The 18,337-nt window shown below is 37.0% G+C and overlaps 1 long non-coding RNA gene across 4 annotated transcripts in view; it reads right to left on the bottom strand.

Annotated features, from left to right (window-relative positions):
- LOC308200849 overlaps positions 1 to 18,337 on the bottom strand; it is a 550,918-nt gene that overhangs the window by 389,687 nt on the left and 142,894 nt on the right. The window contains exon 1 of one of the 4 annotated variants that reach the window (XR_013955869.1): positions 9,428 to 9,442. The exons of the other annotated variants lie outside the window; for them this stretch is intronic. This is a non-coding gene — a long non-coding RNA (uncharacterized lncRNA). Of the gene's footprint in view, positions 1 to 9,427; positions 9,443 to 18,337 lie in introns of those variants that run through there. 4 annotated transcript variants of the gene reach the window in all.

The following is an 18,337-nucleotide window of genomic DNA, read 5'->3' as shown; positions in this document are numbered from 1 at the left end:
GTCCCAATGCTTCAGCTTGGTCCTTAAGCAACACCCCATTTGCTGAAAGTAGAAGTTGCATGAAGTTGTACAGTACTGCCATGGAAAAAGAGGAACTGATGGCACTGGGATTGACATCTGAATTGCCAGTTCAGGCCCTGAAGATGATCTGATTTCAGCTCATTAGCAGTTGATTTTTGTGGGTGATGCAAGGAAGATGCCTACTAGTTTCACCAGTACAATGCCACAGCACTCATAACTGCGATACAGCTTCAAAAGGGCTACAAAGCTGCCGCTTCGCAGCAGCAGCCCATTCTTAATTAACATTTTTGGAATCACTGCAATTCAGCTGTATGGCCATTCCATCTCAATTGATAGCTGACTGGAAGTGGTTTTCACAGCTGGGCTGCCGATCCAATGCCCAGGGAGGCCACAATATCCCTAATTTTGCAGCGCTGTTTACAGCCGTAATTAATATTTCTGGAACTACTGCAAGGCAGCTCGGTGACCGTGCTGTCTCGCTTGATAGCCAGCTGGATCCTGTGTGAGAACTGAGCTCTAACCTAGTGCATGCACCAGCACAGAGATTTAATGCTGCCATAAGTCACTGTTTTGACATCTCTGCAGGTCACTTCCAGCATATCACTGTTACTTTAGAGTTAATGGCAGCCTGTAAAATTAAATATTTTTATTCACGAAACAAAGAATTATTGAAGAATCTCATCAGTGCCTGTTTCTCTGCAAGGCAGTGACAGGTCCCCAACCACTGCTGTCTGGGGATTGCAATGCTCCCACTGACTTCAGTGGGACCAGGACTAGTTTTTCTGCAGCAGACCCTTTGCACAGCAGATCTGCTTTTACAAGAGGTTCTATAAGATCCTGTAACGTACAGCTAGAAGAGTAACAGCCTACTGTGAAAACACATGAAATATACATTATCAGATTAATTAGAAAAGGGAGACTTGGTCTCAACACAGAATGAATACATACCTTTCATTTGATATAATTAAGCCCATATTAAAAATAATCAATGCCTGGCAATCTTCACTGGAATTCAAAATGATAACATTCATTATAAGATTTTGGACTTCAGGATTGTCCTACTGTATCATCTTACTGAGTATAGGAGATAAATAACACAGTGGAATTTTGAACTAGATGTGTACTTTCACATTCCTGCCAAAGAATTCATATTTCTAAAGAACCCCATCACTTTTATTGGACAAACTTTTAAAAAAGAAAAAAAAACTTTTGTTTTTGGTAATATAGCATGAAACATATTGCTGATAAAACTAGACATGCTAGAAATAGAAAGTTTGTGTAGGTGCTAATGTCTGTCATATTTCAAAGCCACACATTAATGCATTGTACCGAAAGCAAGTTGGGCAAAGCTGTTCAATTACTTCCCCCCTAGATTTCTAAAGTTCAGAGATCATATAAAGCAAAAGAGTTAAGTGAAACCTCATGAAAGGCAGTAAAATAGAAGTCAGCTGTGACCCAAGTTGCAGATTTCTCATTTGGTGCTTTCGTTTGTTCAGAGTTTATTTGTTTCCCCTCTGCACAATTTACCAAGTATGTATTTGATGATATGGATTATCCACATGCTTAATGCTTTTCAAGGCAAATTGCATAAAAGAGGAATTTGTTCTATGCATGTTCCACTTTGTAACAAATATTCCTGTGCTCACTCTGTATCTCTTTATATTAAACTTGTTTCCTTGGAATGAGAAAGTCCTTGTAAGTGGGGTGGGGGATTGATTGTTTGTTTGTTTTACTTCTAACCACCAACCAAAACCAAGGGCATTAGAAGTGCCCATTGAGGGGAATTAGAGAAGATCATGAAGTCAGGCCACTAAACAAAACAAAAGTGTTGGTATGGGGGGGAGGTAGGAGATTAATCTTATTAGGATCGTATATCATGAGGTTGTCAGGTGTGAAAGCAAACGAATGGCCTCTGTTTATCTGAGCTAAACCGTGTTGTTCACCAGAAGACTCACTCCAAACAGGTTTTTTTTTGTTTGTTTGTTTTTGTTTCTTTTTCCTTTTACCCTTAATAAATTGGTTAAGTCAGTGTAGAATGTTGATAATGAAGTATGTGCAAGGGAGGTCTGGGCTCTTACCTTCCAGCGTTTAGATGTAACCAAGCTTTTTTTTTTTTCTTTTTTATCACAGCTGATTCAGAAAGCCCTTTGGAAAGATGAAGTAGGTAGAAATCAAAATAAATGGATTCTATTAAAACCAGCAATGCATCAACTGCTTGATAAAGTGATTAATAAACAGCTTAGGATGGTGATTGATTAAACTCTTTAATCAAAGTGCTAAACTGACTTAATATGGATAGTTTCAACATGTTCAAAGTATACATTTTCTCAGCTGAGGGTTCAGAGTTGTTTATGTAACTTTTCTGAAGTGTATCCCTTAGGTCTAACCTGCAGATACCTAGGACTGTGGAATGTGTAAGTATTGTAGAGTACAATATATATCACATTAGTCACTGAAAGTTTGCAAACAAATTATTCTGTTTTCACTGGACGATATTTATCCCCCAGAATTTTAAGGGCAGTATTGGTTTATATCGTAACACGAATCTGAAAGAGCACAGTACAAAATAAAAATCAGCTTTTTTAACCCATTCCTTTGGGACCCTGTTATGATCAATGTTATAGCATGAAATCTAAACATAACAGTGACAGAAGAGGATTACTTTTGGATGAGAATTTACATATTTACTGCAAAAGAGCATCTTTCATTTGCCTCAATATCTGATGTCATTTTTGACACAGTCAGTCATCAGCTGGGTTCATTAGCTTAATTCATTATACATAGCAAGGATACATAGCAGGATCTGCAGTTCTGGGATGGTAGGCATGCATGCACCCAGTAGCACAAATTCTGAAACTTTTAATCATCTGGACACAGTAGTATATTGGCTTTCATTCAGAATTATAAAATAAAGAAGTGTGATCCAAATGTATCAAAAAGCTAAAAAGAACCCTAAAACAAAATTCCAAAACCACCTGCATAAAACTAAGTCTGTCCTGCTTTTTATGCCAGCATTGCGGGGTGGGAGGCAATCCTGACGTGAGCTTTCAAGGCTCCCTAAAGGTTTTGAACATTGAGATGTAGGAAGCTTTAAAATCCCTATACATGTATTTTTAGAATAAACTTAGGAGACTTTCTTCCTTGATTTTTGTTTGTAATTAGCTGGTTGCTATTAAAAGCAAAGAATAAGCTGGCTGCTAAGTGGGCAGTCCACCTGGTAAAAACAGGTGCAAAGAGAAACACAAGGAGAAGATCACCCATTGTGCTCGCTGCAATCTGAAGACTTATGATAGCTCTGTAAGCCTGGACTGTAATCTCAATGCCTGTAGCCATGTAGAAAGTAATAAATGTTACTATAATTTTAATGCACCATAACTATTTTTAAACTCAAACTATCAATCACTATTACATAGACCCCTCTCCTTGCATGCATGCCAAAGTGTTTCAGGTAGCAATATAATTACCCTGTTATGAGCATATATAAAACAAACACCCCGTACAAGACCTTGCAATAGCAAGGTGCTTCACATTCAGAATCCCTGGAGGAGGGGAAATTCTGCAAGAGAAAACTAATAATGTGTAATGGTCTGAGTGAATCTGCACAGGGATTTTCAATAGTCTCGTCACTGTAAAATATACAGGACAAACAAATCACTTAAATAGCTTGGAAAGTGGCTGTGCAGTGTTTTATAAACAATCAATAAAGCTTTAAAATCAATACCTTGATGAACCACTGGCCATTGGAGGTTATTAAGCAGAGCGACTTTTCCATAGGAATATGCAATTGGAACAGCTGTAAGCCTATCTAGCTCTATCTCCTGCTTCCACCAGTGAAGTAAGCCAGATATTTATAGGAAAAATCACCACACCATACACACAGTACTACAGGATGGAGCAATTTCTCCCATACTGCAGTGTCACACCTCAGCCCTGACTTTGAGTCTTTCTGTGGGGTTCTGCAAGTATTTAGTACTCACTTCACCAGATTTGCTGACAGTGCTTTCATTCAGAGTGCCAAAAGATGGAACAGAAATTAAGTTATAAAGGGGCTTTTGGAACTACAGGCTTATTTCTGAAGTAGCAGTAGGCTAATGCTGACTTAATATGTAAAACCTTCATTGAATAAAAAAAAAAGGAACTTCAATAGCCGATAAGAGCAGTCCAGAAGAGATTTGCCCATAGATGAAACTAAATAAAAATATGGATAAGCTGGGGAAAGGACATTGCCGCTACAGAAAGCAATTCCAAAATATTAAAAGCTGGACATTAAAAAGGAGTGGAACTGCCTTGCATAAAGCTATCAGCATCATGCAAAGCATAAGAAAAAAAGAAAGCATATGGTTTGATAGGTATAATCAAAGGCCAAAAACCTCTCACATGAGCTGCATTTTTATTTTATTTTTTTTACAGTGCAAGTGCTTGATACCCTCTACACTCAAGTCTCTTAAGAACTATACTTAATTGACATAAACAATTCACAGCACCACCCATGAAATGCAGTTTTATAAAAAACACAAATTAGATAACTATATGCACAATTCTGTGAAGTATCGGAGTCATTTATGTTACTTCTTGATACTGTTTTCAAAATATGCCTATATTTCATGCAATGTTATAATGCAATTGATATCGAGTAGCTGTAATTCTGTAATATTTTTTCAATGTCTAAATTTAAAAAGGGCACCACCATTTGGAGGAATTTTCCCTTTATTTACCTAGTCTAGAAATCTGTATTTCATTCCAATTTGCATGTATTGCAAGACTGATTGCTTTTAATTCCTTGTGTTATGGCAGGTTTTGACAAGTAGGTGATATTCAACAGAGCACACTGAAGACCTACAGGGCTATGAAGAAAGGAAGATTCTTTCTTTCAATTCTTTTATTATGCTTATTCCTACCATATCTGTCCACCTCCAATTACTCAGTATGGAATTTATAGACACATGCACCCATATCCGCAAACTCTCCTTTTCACTGAAGAAGCAGAAAGGGTCAGAGATACAGCAAGCGTGAAGAGATTATGGCCATCCTCAGTCCCGGTGAGATTCCCCACAACACTTTCTGAGTGCAGACTTGGGACCAGATTTGCAAATGACAGCACTGTGAACCCAGGTTAGGTACTGAATATTATCAATTATCATAACAATACAAAAACAGTTGCTTAACTAGGAGTAATTTAATCAAACATCCTTCATTTCTGTCATTTTATGCAACTGATTGTTTTGCGATGTACAACTTCTGGGAATAACGACTATCTTGGACAAAAAAAAAAAGTCACAGGCATTGGTATAATACCAGAAAGGAAATGGTCTTACAAAATTTATAGTGCTGTTCAAAACAGAGAGCACCAGAAAGTAAGAGTCACCTTTGTCTGCAGCCTCCTGCAGTACCAGAGTATTTGGAATCAACTAGAACTTCCAGGTGAAATACCTCCAGTATCCATTGCAGCATTAACAGTTAGGAGGTTCTTAACTTTTTTTTCCTTCTACAGTTCAGGCACGAGAACAAAGTTTTAATTTTTATTTTGTATCATTTTGAACACTCTTCTGTGTTTAAAATCACCTTAGCACTGTGTCCTCCCATCAATAAAGCTAAGCTATTTCTGTGTTCTTACTGACAGCTGCAGGTGGAGTAATTAAAGTTTCAATTCAGTCTCCGACTTAAGCAAAGTAAAATTTTTAGGACCTAATCCAAAGGCCATGAAAGTCATAGAGAACCCTTCCACCTCACAAACCTTGAATATACTGGAATGACTTCATAGGGTCTTTGACTCTCACACCACACTCATCATTCAGCATCTTCAGTTTTTGACATGTGAAACTTGTCAGATTTTAGACTAGCACTTGCATCAGCCAAACTTTGTCTATATGTTCAAAGTTTTAACAGCATATAAAATCTGTTTTGATATGTGAAAAGGTTGAGATTCATCTTTCTGTAGAAAAGCAAATTTTAATGTAGACAACTAGGGCTCTGTATTCAGACAACAGCAAAGACAGGAAGCGTTTCCTTCATGTCATCTCTAAACCAGCCAGTATACTGAAACTCAAAGCAGGACTTTATCCCATTAGTCTTCCTTTCAAGAAGAACTAATGTTTACACTACAACCAAATTATGAATTCCCCTCCATAAATATATTGTGTGAAGGAGGCCCCATTTTTTAAAGTGAAACAATATTTCTGTGTGTGTATGTTCAGGGCTAACGAGCAACACCATCTGCAAGGCTGGAATATTTTCACACTCCTTTCTATTATACAAAACAATAAACCCTCTCCAGCTGATTTCTCTCATTGTAGAATGCAAATTGCCTATGAAAGACCTCGGGGTGTGAGAAGACACTTATCAAACAGATATTACACATGCTCTCATACCAAGTATGCTATCAACTAAACAATTTAAAATATATTAAGGATAAAAAGGTATCAACAAACCTGCTTTTTGTGGTTATAATAATTATGATCTGAAACACCTCTGTTTGTCAAGCCATTGCTTAGGATATGGATTGTTCTCAGTTTAGGTCTACAGTAGCATCTGCTTCATGCTAGGTGCAGAACTAAGTTTTGATCAAGGTAGCTGAAAACTAAATTAACTAATTTCAGTCCTTTTTCCATGTATTAAAAAGGAACACTTTCACTTTGATGTAACAGACGGTACAACAGGACATCAAAAAAGCTTCATCTTACACAAGGTTTACTGTATAAAGACAAACATACTATTAAAGAAAGTGAGGTCATTAACATTTGGGTGTGGAATCAAATTTCCAACAACTGATATCATAGCTAGTAACAGAGTGGGGCACTCACATGAAGTAACCGATCTCTGGGAAGGAACCCAATTCTTGAGTTTGACTGCAAGCTCTTCCCTACTCATTTCTGGGTATCAAATATGGATCTTTAAAAAATGGGGTCTTGATGAAGTAACAAACTTCTCAAGCACAGTGTGGTTTGTTCTGTTAAGTTTCAGCTAATGATACCAATCCAGTTACCAATTTCAGTAGTATAGGTTAGTTTTATTTCAATTACTTTGCTTTTAGAGGACATCAGTTAAAAATAGTCACTGAGAAGTCTAACAGTGGAGTTGTCTACAACCAGAAATTCAAATTCCTTGTTCTTACAGGGAAGCAATTAAGATCCAATCATTTTTAATGCATCATAAATAATCTTCACACTTACTGTTAAGTTAATTAATATAATCAGTAATGCCAAACGCATCAAAATGAAACTTATTTTGCAAACATGCAAAATGTTCTGCCTCATTGCCTCTCTATCAAAATTAAATGTCATTTTACTAACAACTTTTGCAAAGTTTTAATTTCAAACCCTTTTGATCACAAATATCACCAAAAAATGATACAACTATTCCAAAGTATAGTTGCCTTTTTCTGACAAAGTGCCACAGGAACACTGCAGAATCTGGCTTGAAGAGCTCAAGCAAAAGTTCTGGGGTTGAGTTACTTATATCCTGAAATGCTTCATATCAAAGTACTGGTTACTATTCCTTGACCTTCACTGAGTTGCCCGAAATTGCTTTTATGTTAAATGAAAATACAGTAGGTGTCTACATTGTTCATTAATACCAATGCAAGTTAATAAAATAATAATAATAATTACCTGTATGAATAACAAGAAAGCTAAATGCAAGAAGTGAAATCTCATTTTTGGAACAGAAAGTTGACAGCTATTTTGATGACCAAGGACCTTCACTCAGCTTTCTCATTCTGCGCGCAGAGTTCACACATTCATATGATAATTGTTCAAAACCAAAAGATACGGAATAATAATTTTAAGATTTGTTTTGTGGTCCCGTGCACCCCGAGAAATCCAAGTGTGGAAAGGTTCACAGGCCAAGAGGCACCACTGGGATGCTTTCAACTGAACCCTGAGGTACAGCACATCTGCATGCCTGATGCATTGCTCATGGTTTGGAGTCTGGTCTGCCCTCTTCCAGCCCCTCCACAGAAGCCAATTATGCTCTCTCCTCCTATAAAGCTGTCTGGAAGTCAGTCTGCAGATTTCTGCCTAGCAGCAGAGAGCTTGAGTTCCTACAAATGCTAAGTTATTCACTGGCTGTTTTCCTGCACTGCATGAACATCTAACATGCATATTAAATTTCATCAAATGATATTCAGGATCCTGCCAAAGTGATAAAATAAGAAGAATCACCTAACATTTCGGTGTTGTTTCCACTCATTAGAAGATAGAAAGATTACTTAGCAGTTATTCTTCATGGTGTTAAAACAACAAGACTTGCACAAACAAAACTTCTGCAGGCAGGCCCTCATTTTATTCACACAAGATTACTAGGAAATCAAGTATGATAGTGAAGAACGGTACGAAAGCTTTAAGAGTTTGGCAACAAATGCACCACCCCAGGCTCACAGTTGACATGTTGGGTTGTCCCCATAGACACAGTTCTTGGTTTTTCAAGATATTCAACTAATAAATAAAACTTATAACAAACTGAGCATTGTAAAGTTTCTCCTTTTGGGGGAACATCTGTGAACTTATCACAGGTTTTAAGTATTTACTCGAATTACAGATCTTCAAATAAATTTGCTAGTTGGTAGACTACATTGTTTTTTTCTCAAAGCATCCATGGCAGGTACTGAGCAATAAAATGTTAGGAGTGGAGCTGTGATATTTACTGTTAAGTCACAAGTCTTTGTTTCTCTGAAGACATAGCAGATAAAATTTAATTTCAGAGTTTTTAATACTATGCACCACCCATGCATCCAATAAAGATACAGCCACATTTCCAGTGGACTTCATGATTTCTTAAGATTTTTCTGTGTTTCAGAAGGGGAAAAAACATTGCTCTTTATAAAATTTAAAACCATTAATTTACTTTCCCACAAATAAAAAATCAGAGTGAAACAAAGGCAAAGCACCAAGTGATTTTAATAGTTTGAAAGTTTTACACTGTAAATTTATTCATCATCAGTGAATTCTGCAACCTTCTAAAAGTCTTCAAAAAAAATCACTGCTTATGGCCATTTCTTTGAACTCCACTTATGTAAGTGTTCAGGAACTAGTACCAAAGGGAAATGAACAGATCTAATCAAAACCTTGGTTGCTTCTAATTTACAAGCAAGTTTTTCTCTATTTAGGTAAGACCCGTCTCAATTCTTCAGTGACCTCTCCAGAATGACAAGAAAAACATTCACCCAGTTTTGAGCTCAGAAAGAGATTAAATCCCAGTCAAGTCAGTGATTTCCTATCAATGAACATTTGCTTTCAAGTAATTATTTTAAATACATGTGATTCAAATAAATAAGTTGAAGGATATGAACTGAATCTCAAGTTTTTAAGAGCAAACACACACCATTGGACATAGCTTCAGAGTGTGCTAGCATGCAAAGCACCTTTGCTGAAACCTCTCATTTTTAATGTAAAAAAAGGACTGAACTCACCCATTGCTCCAGAATCCAAGTCAAAGACATCCAATGATAATTCCCCTCCAGGAAGACCTGATTTCCATGTCTGTAACTAGGAAAGCACAGACCTGAACTTCAAGAATGCCATCGCACCTCAGCTCCAAGAGAAGAGATGCACTTTCCCTTACCACCTGGGTTAAGCACAGGGTGAGGCTGATGGATCTAGACATTGAAAACACCTGATGAGACAGGTGACAAGAGAAGTTGCAGAGAAAACCCACTTCACTCACTCACTGTTTAGTCTCTGTTGCTTCCATCTGAAATGCATCTATACTGCCAATATCATGGGGAATGGGACTGCCTCCCCCATACACAGGGCTGGAAGAACAGGAGGAAAAGAATTAGCTCGGGGAAACTACATCAGATGGTATGCATTCCTTTATCTTTCCTCAGAAGGCTGTTCTCCTGACATAAGGACAGATCCAGCAGGAGAGGTGACCCTGGCATTACTTCTGCCAAGAATGTGATGGTCTGAAGCAGCATGAAGCCTGCTCTCTTGGCTTAAGGAAAGGTAGATCTGCTTATGCCTTCCCAGAGAGGTGTGGACACTTGACTGCAGGTTGGAACGAGAACTCTTTTGTAACACTGGATTTACTTTTCTGCCAGAGAATTAATTCTTCCCAAATAAGATAAACCCTGGTTACCCGATCACTCAGACTTGAGAAGAGCCTCAGGAATTTTAGCCCTGGCAAGTACAGAATGTCTCAAGCTCTTCAGTGAGTGCAAAAAGTTAACACTCCTTTCAATTCGAAATACACAGAGGGCAAGACACTCATTGACTTCTGCAGGAGCAGAATCTGGCCCAGATACATGAAACATTTCAAAAGAAGCCTTGACTTGCAACAAGGATCAGTTGAGACAAAAGTATTTGAGTCAGGGCATTGCTAGACAATCTTGCTGGTTGTCAGATGTGCAGTGTAATGACATGTCAATTTGATTCCTTTTGTGCCTGAGCTTGGAGCCTATCTTTGGGCCTGAATTCTTCTGTACTTTAGTTTTTCTTTTGTTCCAGTGGCACTTCTCCCAACGTTACTTGACAATGAGTGATGCTCCCCAACCCTGATCTTTCACACCCTGTTGGTGACCTATAACTTTTCATGCATAACCTTTGACCCAGGCCCTGACAGTTTGATTTATTGTCCAGTGTTATGATTTATGAGTATCTTCTCAGAATAATTAACGGACAACAGGTGGCAGCATAATAATTTTGATTACCCAGCGGTTCATGAAACCACGACAAAGGTGACTTCATTTACTGAATAAGAAAAGGACAACAATTAAAAATTGCACAAAGCAATCCTTTTATGCCTTTTTGGTTTCCACCCTTTGTCTGTTGAACAGAAGACTTGACTTAGGCTCATTGCCTTCCTTCTCAAATACCCGGAACTTAAATCCTGTGAAGAAGACAATACTTCCTAAATCATGGTGCTGGTGTTTTGCTGTTAGAAAAAGCCTCATATAATTGCATGTTGTCAGTTTCTATAAAATGAATGAGTTATTTTCAATATGTTTGCAAAGTTGCACAATGCAGGCCAAAGTTCATTCCAAAGTGCAGGATCTTGTTAACTTACAATTTTGCAGAGCTGCAGAAATATTGTTTCTTGGATATATCACTTATCTTAACTTGGATCCACAGTAAAAAAAAAAAAAAAAAATGTTATTTCCACAATTCACCTCTGAGGTAGGCAGAGCTTCTCTATGCAAATTTTTACCCATCTGTAGTGATCACAGAGCAAAAGGAAATTTTGCTGCTAAGTCTCTCAAATAATTGCTTAACTGTAGGTTAGAGGACATGCTCTCTACCCTGGCATCAGGTCCCATGCTCAGACAAGTTTTGTTTAGCTAATTCTACAATATTTTTTGAACACCTGGCTTCACCCTGTCTTTACAAGTAGTTCTGCAGTCATTGGGGCTACATGCAGGAGCAGCATAAAGAAAGCAAGCCTCTAGACTGTGCAGACTAGTAGTAATGGTGATACACTCATACAGTAGTGCAACACAAGTTCCACAGAGTGGCACAGAGTCAGACTTGTCTACTTCTGAAAAACAGGTGTGGGACAATCAGTATTTAGAACGTTTTAGTTTCCATACAGTCTTTGTAATCCACAAAGTCCAAAATAACTTTTTCTCCCAGAAACTTCATACCACTATGAATTCTTTCTAATCACTATTTTATATAGTGCCCTCTCCCTTATTTCAGTTGATCACAATTCCTTAGCTTTTTTGATAGACATATGTTGATATGGAAGAGGATTTAATGATATCATCCATATGGACATTGGGATCCACAGCCAGATTTTCAGAGCTAATCAATAAGATTTTCAACAGAGTCAGTGGGAGTTGCAAGTGATTAGAACTTCCGAAAATTGAGCCAATGGTGAATAAAGAACGGAGCTGCTGCATGTTTGCATGCAGGATATATGTTACCTTGCAGAACAAAGGCATACTTTTAACAGACATTACACGTTCAATTACTGTTAGATACACTTTAAAATATTAATTAAAATAGGAGGGGATAATGGTGTGGTTTTTTGATCCTTATTAAAAGATAAAGAGTCTAAGCCACAGCTAGTGCAACTGAGTTCGCTAATGCCAACAGACTTCTCTCTGCCAACATGCACCAGCCTGGACATTGGAACATATCACCTCACTCTCTCCTCCTTAAAACTAAACTAAAAACATGCTAGTGAGTTTCAACAGCAAAACTTGTTTTGCCACAATTTGTCTGCATGCCCAAGACAGCATATGCAAAAAGGATTTTTGTACTATCACAATGACAATATTATAAGCTTATCATTTTTAATTGACTTTATGACTTATAAAAATATTCCTACGATCCTGCTTTACATCAGTTTAGAAACAGCTTAACACACAGCTATGAAATATTCATCCCTGTTACACTCAAATTTTAAAATATATGATGAAGAGCCTGGCTAACAGATAAAGCAGAGTTCCCAGAATATTAAAAGCACTCAAGCTTTTGCAAGGATCCTTAGTCGACAAATAAATAAATACTGCTTTTGAAATCAGACCTGTTTCATCCCCGTCCCTTCCCCTGAGAACTCAAAGACACCCCTACAACCAAACACTTTTTATTATATTGAATATTATATTTTATATATATATACATATTATATATATATATACATATTATATATATATATATACACACATATTATAATGAAACCAATTTTTTCCTTAGTAGTTTTATCAAACCTTTAATACCACATCAGCTGCTTAATATACAATGAATGTAGAAACAGAACAGCACTAGCACCCAACTGCATTCTCAGTAGAGATGAAGGAAAAATTTGCAAAAAATCATTTATCAGATTAATGCAGCTGCTTTTGCTGCATCATGAAATAGCCACAAGCTTTCTACAAATGGAATAATAATAGTAGTCATAAAAAATACAGTGTGTATGCCATGGTTTGTTCTAATTAACGTTTTAATTTGGGATACTGTCTCAGTGGTGATGTCTGGTATATCACATGACGGCATTTCTCCTCTTCGATTGGGCGTTGCAAGGGCATTCGTGGTGCAAGTTTTACATGCAAATCTTAAAGGGACAATTGTGAATATATACAAACAACTGGTGTTCCCACTAAAACTCAGTTCTGTAAATGCTGACACATATTTAACCAGAGCAATTGGTTTCAACACCTAAGTGTTGAGTATTTTCTAATTTCTTCTAGCTTTTAAGCCACAATCAGCTATAAAGTCAAATTTATTAATTTTAATAAAAGCTTCATATACAATGTAATTTCACCAGACTTACACAGATAAATTAAGGCACAAAGATTTTGCAAGTTCCATGTCATTGACTCTGACTGTTCTGTTTCAAGTCTCACATGGGAACTGGCAAGCTTTAAAATGGTATATGTGCTCAAATCATGATGTGATTTTAGTACTTTGTTTCCCATCAATTTTTAAATTAATTATCTGGAAGCAAGCAGCGGTTCATTTTTGGTCATGGACTTTTTGATTAGAAGCTGTGACCCTTTATGCCTTTTTGGCATGCTCTATACAACACCAATGACATGCAGCATGACCTCTGACACCTGATTCAACAAAAAGTAACTCCCCGACAGATCTTTCATATTCAGCAATCTCTTTGTTACACCGGGACACTTACCCAGTTCCATCCCTTAAAATCTGCCCTGTCTCCTCATTTCTCCCCTACCCCCTCCTACTCAGAAACTTATTTGGTTGCAACATTTCTGTCCTTCCATTTGTGCCTCTCCTTCTGTTTTTACAAACTTTACACTATACCATCGTCCCATATGTTTGTGCTGCACACAAGGAGGTTTCTTTAGAAAGCGCTGATGCTAATTATAAATTTAATTTGCATTTTAATTAGAATGGTAGCAAATTAAAAGCGTGGCAGCTGGAGAATTTTGAACGCTTTGCAGAGATTTGGTGTCAGTATCTCCCTGCTTCTGACTTCGCTCTCTTTTCATTTTTCCCCTCACTATCTTTCATTCACACAAACATATTGGCAATTTTTCTCCTCTCTTGTTTCTTTTTTTTGTCTATTTTTTATTTCTCCATTTTCCCCCCAAGGATCAAGTTATAAATTATTTCTTTTTTGTACTGATAAACAGTATACTCTTGTCTTGTGCCAGTACACCATGTACTGTAGTGATAGTGCAGCTTTTAAGTGAGCTTTTGTGAGGCTCTGTCAGTGCTGCCCTATTTTGCTATTTATATCTGCAGTTTATTTACAGGTAGGAATCTATTCTATACCCCCTTGACTAATTTCAAATTCCAGACCTTAGCAGCAAACTCTAGCCTAGCCCTAGACATTCCATTTTCACATGCTACAAATTTGCAGCAAGTCTGTGGAACCTTAACAAAAGCCATTCAGAATGCATTGGGTACTGCTCAACTTTATTCTTCACTTAGCAAATGCAGCATTTGGTGTGCTTTTGGACAAAAGGCTGAAGTAATCTGTCAGTCTTTCGGTCCATATAATGGCATATATTCTCTCCTGGCGCTGTCTTTAATTTGCTATGTGAGCATGTCTGGTTTTAGTACTCACGTGAGCACATTTAGTCAGTTCTGTCATTTTCCCTATGTTGCATCTCCATGGTCATTTTCATTCCTTCTGTTCGCTTCCCCCACGGTGTCCTTGCTCAATAATTTTCATTAATTGATTGACAGCTCTGATAGACCCAACTAACCTCTATCTCACTCTCATGTCGGTTTTTAAATAAGTACTTGTACGTCCAATGACCTTGTCGCCTCATCAGATATCAGAAAATGAGCATGCAGATATGGAGGAAGCTGATTAGCAAAATAAGGAAGATCTCACTTCTGGCGTTAGTCCATAATAAGCTCTGACAACTAACTTTACATTTGCTTCTTTAGAGGCATTTAAAACAAAAGGGACCAACAAATGTGGGATAAATAGACCTTAACCAGTTTCTGAAGCACTGGCTCCAGTACAAGGAAGATTTAGAACATTACTAACATAACAGCTTTTCTGGAAAGCTGGAAAATAAGCTGCATTTCCAACATGGGTCTATTTAAACTTTACTTAGAATTAAAACCACTAAAACAAGGCCACTTTGAATTACCTGTACAACACTGTTTAGCCTCACATTCCCTCCATGGAAAGAGGGGTGAATGTGTAAATGAAATTACATTATCTTTAGTTTTATTTAGTGTACAGCTAAATGATTTACGGAATACCAGTGATCTTTCTCTCAGTACAATTGAAGCTCCAAAAATCCTGTTGTTTTTTTTTTTTATACACACATCTAAATCACCAGATTCACATGTACGCTTTCAAGAGAAATTGTCCGTGTAGAAAATAACATACTTTAAGTGACGACTTCAAAAAGCATTATTTTTATTTTAAAGATGGTAAGCTGAGTCATGGTGACACATGCAGAAGAACTCTTGCAGGTCAGAAATGAATCCAGCTCCACTGAGGCCCATTCTATCACCTTTATCACAATGCCACCTTCCTTTTTATCTATTTCAGATCACCGCAACCTTGTAAGTTTTGTTTAGAATATAGATAGAGCTTTATCTAGCGGTATTTCAGCTTTTTGAAATAACTCAATGATACCAAATGACATTCTCACTGAATGTGCTTAAATGAGCTAGTTTAACTGAACAACTCACCATAAAACACTGTTTAGCAAATAGTAAAATCCAACCTAAGTTTGCAGCAGCTATTTGAGCTACAAATCTGTTAAAACCAGAAGACAGATAGATCCTCCATTGGCAGAGGGGGAATGAGTCCACTGAAATTTCAACTTTACTTGTTTTTTTCCCCCCTTGCAGTAATCATTAACTTCTAATGAGATTCACCTAATTCTGGAAGCTACAAGAGCTATCAAACACCCAGCTCTTCTGATTGTACGCCTCACCACAGCGTTCACACCACAACAACCTACGCACCATATTCTGTACCAACGTCTTCTAAACTAATGCAGTAACCATAGTGTGACCGTAACATTGTTACAATCAGTAACATTGATTACATGGGTTTAGAGAAACAACTCTCAGCAACCTGGAAAAACTCTTGGCTTTGAGATTTGAAGTTTTTATTCATAACTAGTGAAGTCACGTGATGACATGTTGTTGAGGTATTTTATTTACTTCCAAATCTTCTTCAGGAGCTTAAATTAAATTCCCTTTTAATGAGCAAAACTGGCAGACCCAGGCATTTACAGAACACAACAGTCTGACCATGCTCAGCTCAAAGTATAACTGGAGTTCCCAAATGCAAGTAGATAATTACTCTGATGTGAATCTGTGCCCAGTTTCACATCAGCATAGCTCCAGATCTTTCAGTAGAGTCATTCCTTATTCTGCTAGTAGGAGAAAAAACAGTATATGGCCTTGAAAAATAAAAGGACTAAAGCTGATCCTAACAGCCTTGTCTTCAAGTACAGGAATAACTTAATTCTCTCAATATTTTTGCTCTTGAATAGATGAAAGGTTTCTTTCTGTAGAAACAGAAAGTTTCTTTCTGAAAGGCTTTTCTGTATGAGAAAGAAGTATTCTGTTGGCTCCCACCAGACAGAAGACAAGACAGGAAGAAGGAAAAGGTAAACAAGTCAAAAAATTGTCTAAAAAAGCAAGAGATCAAGAACTAGGGACAATGAGGAAAACAAGATCATTTCTAGAATTAGCATAAATAGTGTAGGCATGTTCTAGTATTTATGCTTCAATATTTTATGGAATGATATTTAGTGGCTTATTAAGATTAGCTAGCTTTTTGGTGTGGCAATATACCTTGATTTTCAGAAAGCATGATGCCTCGGGTGGTTTAAGTCTGGATTTTCATACAGCCAGCCTGATAGAAAATTAGTTTGCATTTTCATGTTAGCACTCTACCTTGGCACATCACGAATAAGAACAAAAAGATTAAAAGTGATAAATTAACTTCAAAAAGAGAAGCATGTGACAGATAACGTGTAAAATTTAAAACACTGCATAACATGCCGCAATGAAAATCAAGTGTCTTTCTAAAAATGCTTTATTTCTACAGTATTTTTTGTTTTTGTAATTTCATTTAAAAAAAAAATCTTCCCTCCAATTTTCAATTTCTATCTGTACAGGATTCAAATCCTAAGTTTCTCTGTGCCAGGGGACTTGAAAGCAAAAGCCTATTTCTGAAAATCCCCTTCCATGAAGAACTTTCCTCGGGTAAACACTTCCATTAATTTTGAAAGCCTTCTGGGCTACCAACAAAAATTTAGTGACCTCAGTGTAAGTAATCACATGGGTTTAGACTAACTATTTATATGAGTAAAGCTTTGCGGAGTCTAAATCAACTAAATTATCTCCAAGAGATCTAACTTCCGTAAGTGGTAAGTAATACTAGGCAAAATGTTGATATTTTGTTACCCTAATTAACCTTGTATTTTAATCATATTATTGCATAGTAAAGTTCTAATTTCTATTCCACTGTTATATGCCCCGGAATACCCTTCTCCTCTGGAAGATAAACAAATTAAAACAAGTTCAACTGTTGGATAAGCTCTGTTCAACTGAATTTCTTGTAGTAACTTTTTATTATGAAATTGTCCATCGAGTGCACAGGATTCTCCAAATTACATGTCTTCCACCTTAGCACTTTGGAAAGGCTTGGATTTTATTTCATGTAAGTTTTTGCAGCTGTACAAAATACTTTCATTAACCCAAGAATGGATTATTTGGAGTGCTAATTAATTGATTCTTCAAAATGCCAATTGACATACTCCTAGGGAAAACCTGATCTAAGCAACTATGTTAATCAAGCTATTGTACTTATGGTTCTGTCTGAATATCAGACCATCTGAAATAAGGAGAACTTTGCCATTACTATCCTGGACCTCTTGTGGGCAACTAATTAATATGAGTAGACTATGACAGTTGCACTTGTACATTCACTGTACTGCCTGACAATAACTCTATAAAATTACATTTCAGCTAAAGAATGGAAACAGTGTTAAATACCATTATTTGCCTTCCTTTGATGTCTGAGAGTCATTATGAAAGCAATTACAGCAGTTTCTCTGTCTGTATGTCTACAGGGTATTTATCCGTATCTGTCTGAGTCCTTTGCCAGGTGGAGAATATATGGCATATTAAAGACAAGGGAATTCAGCCTCAATTATCAGACTATGAACAGAAGAAGAAACAAAATCAGAGTTTTGCAGATGATCCTGCCAGAAAACAGTAATTTAATATTAAAGGCAGGCAATCTGGGGAAAACTTGCCCAGTGCAGAGTCTTTTTATTTTAATATTATTGAATTCCCTCTTCCTTCCATTGTCCTGTTTTGTTTTCCATTCTTTTAGCTTACATGTTTTCTACTACCACTGCTCACTTTAAATAAGCTTATGCCAGGTTAGAGAGTCTCACTAACAAGACTTATTTTGTAAA

This window comes from Anser brachyrhynchus (genome assembly GCF_964034855.1).
Source record: "Anser brachyrhynchus genome assembly, chromosome: 11".
NCBI lineage: Eukaryota > Metazoa > Chordata > Aves > Anseriformes > Anatidae > Anser > Anser brachyrhynchus.
The sequence above is the reverse complement of the archived record's forward strand: the minus strand, read 5'-3'. Positions and strand labels throughout refer to the sequence as shown.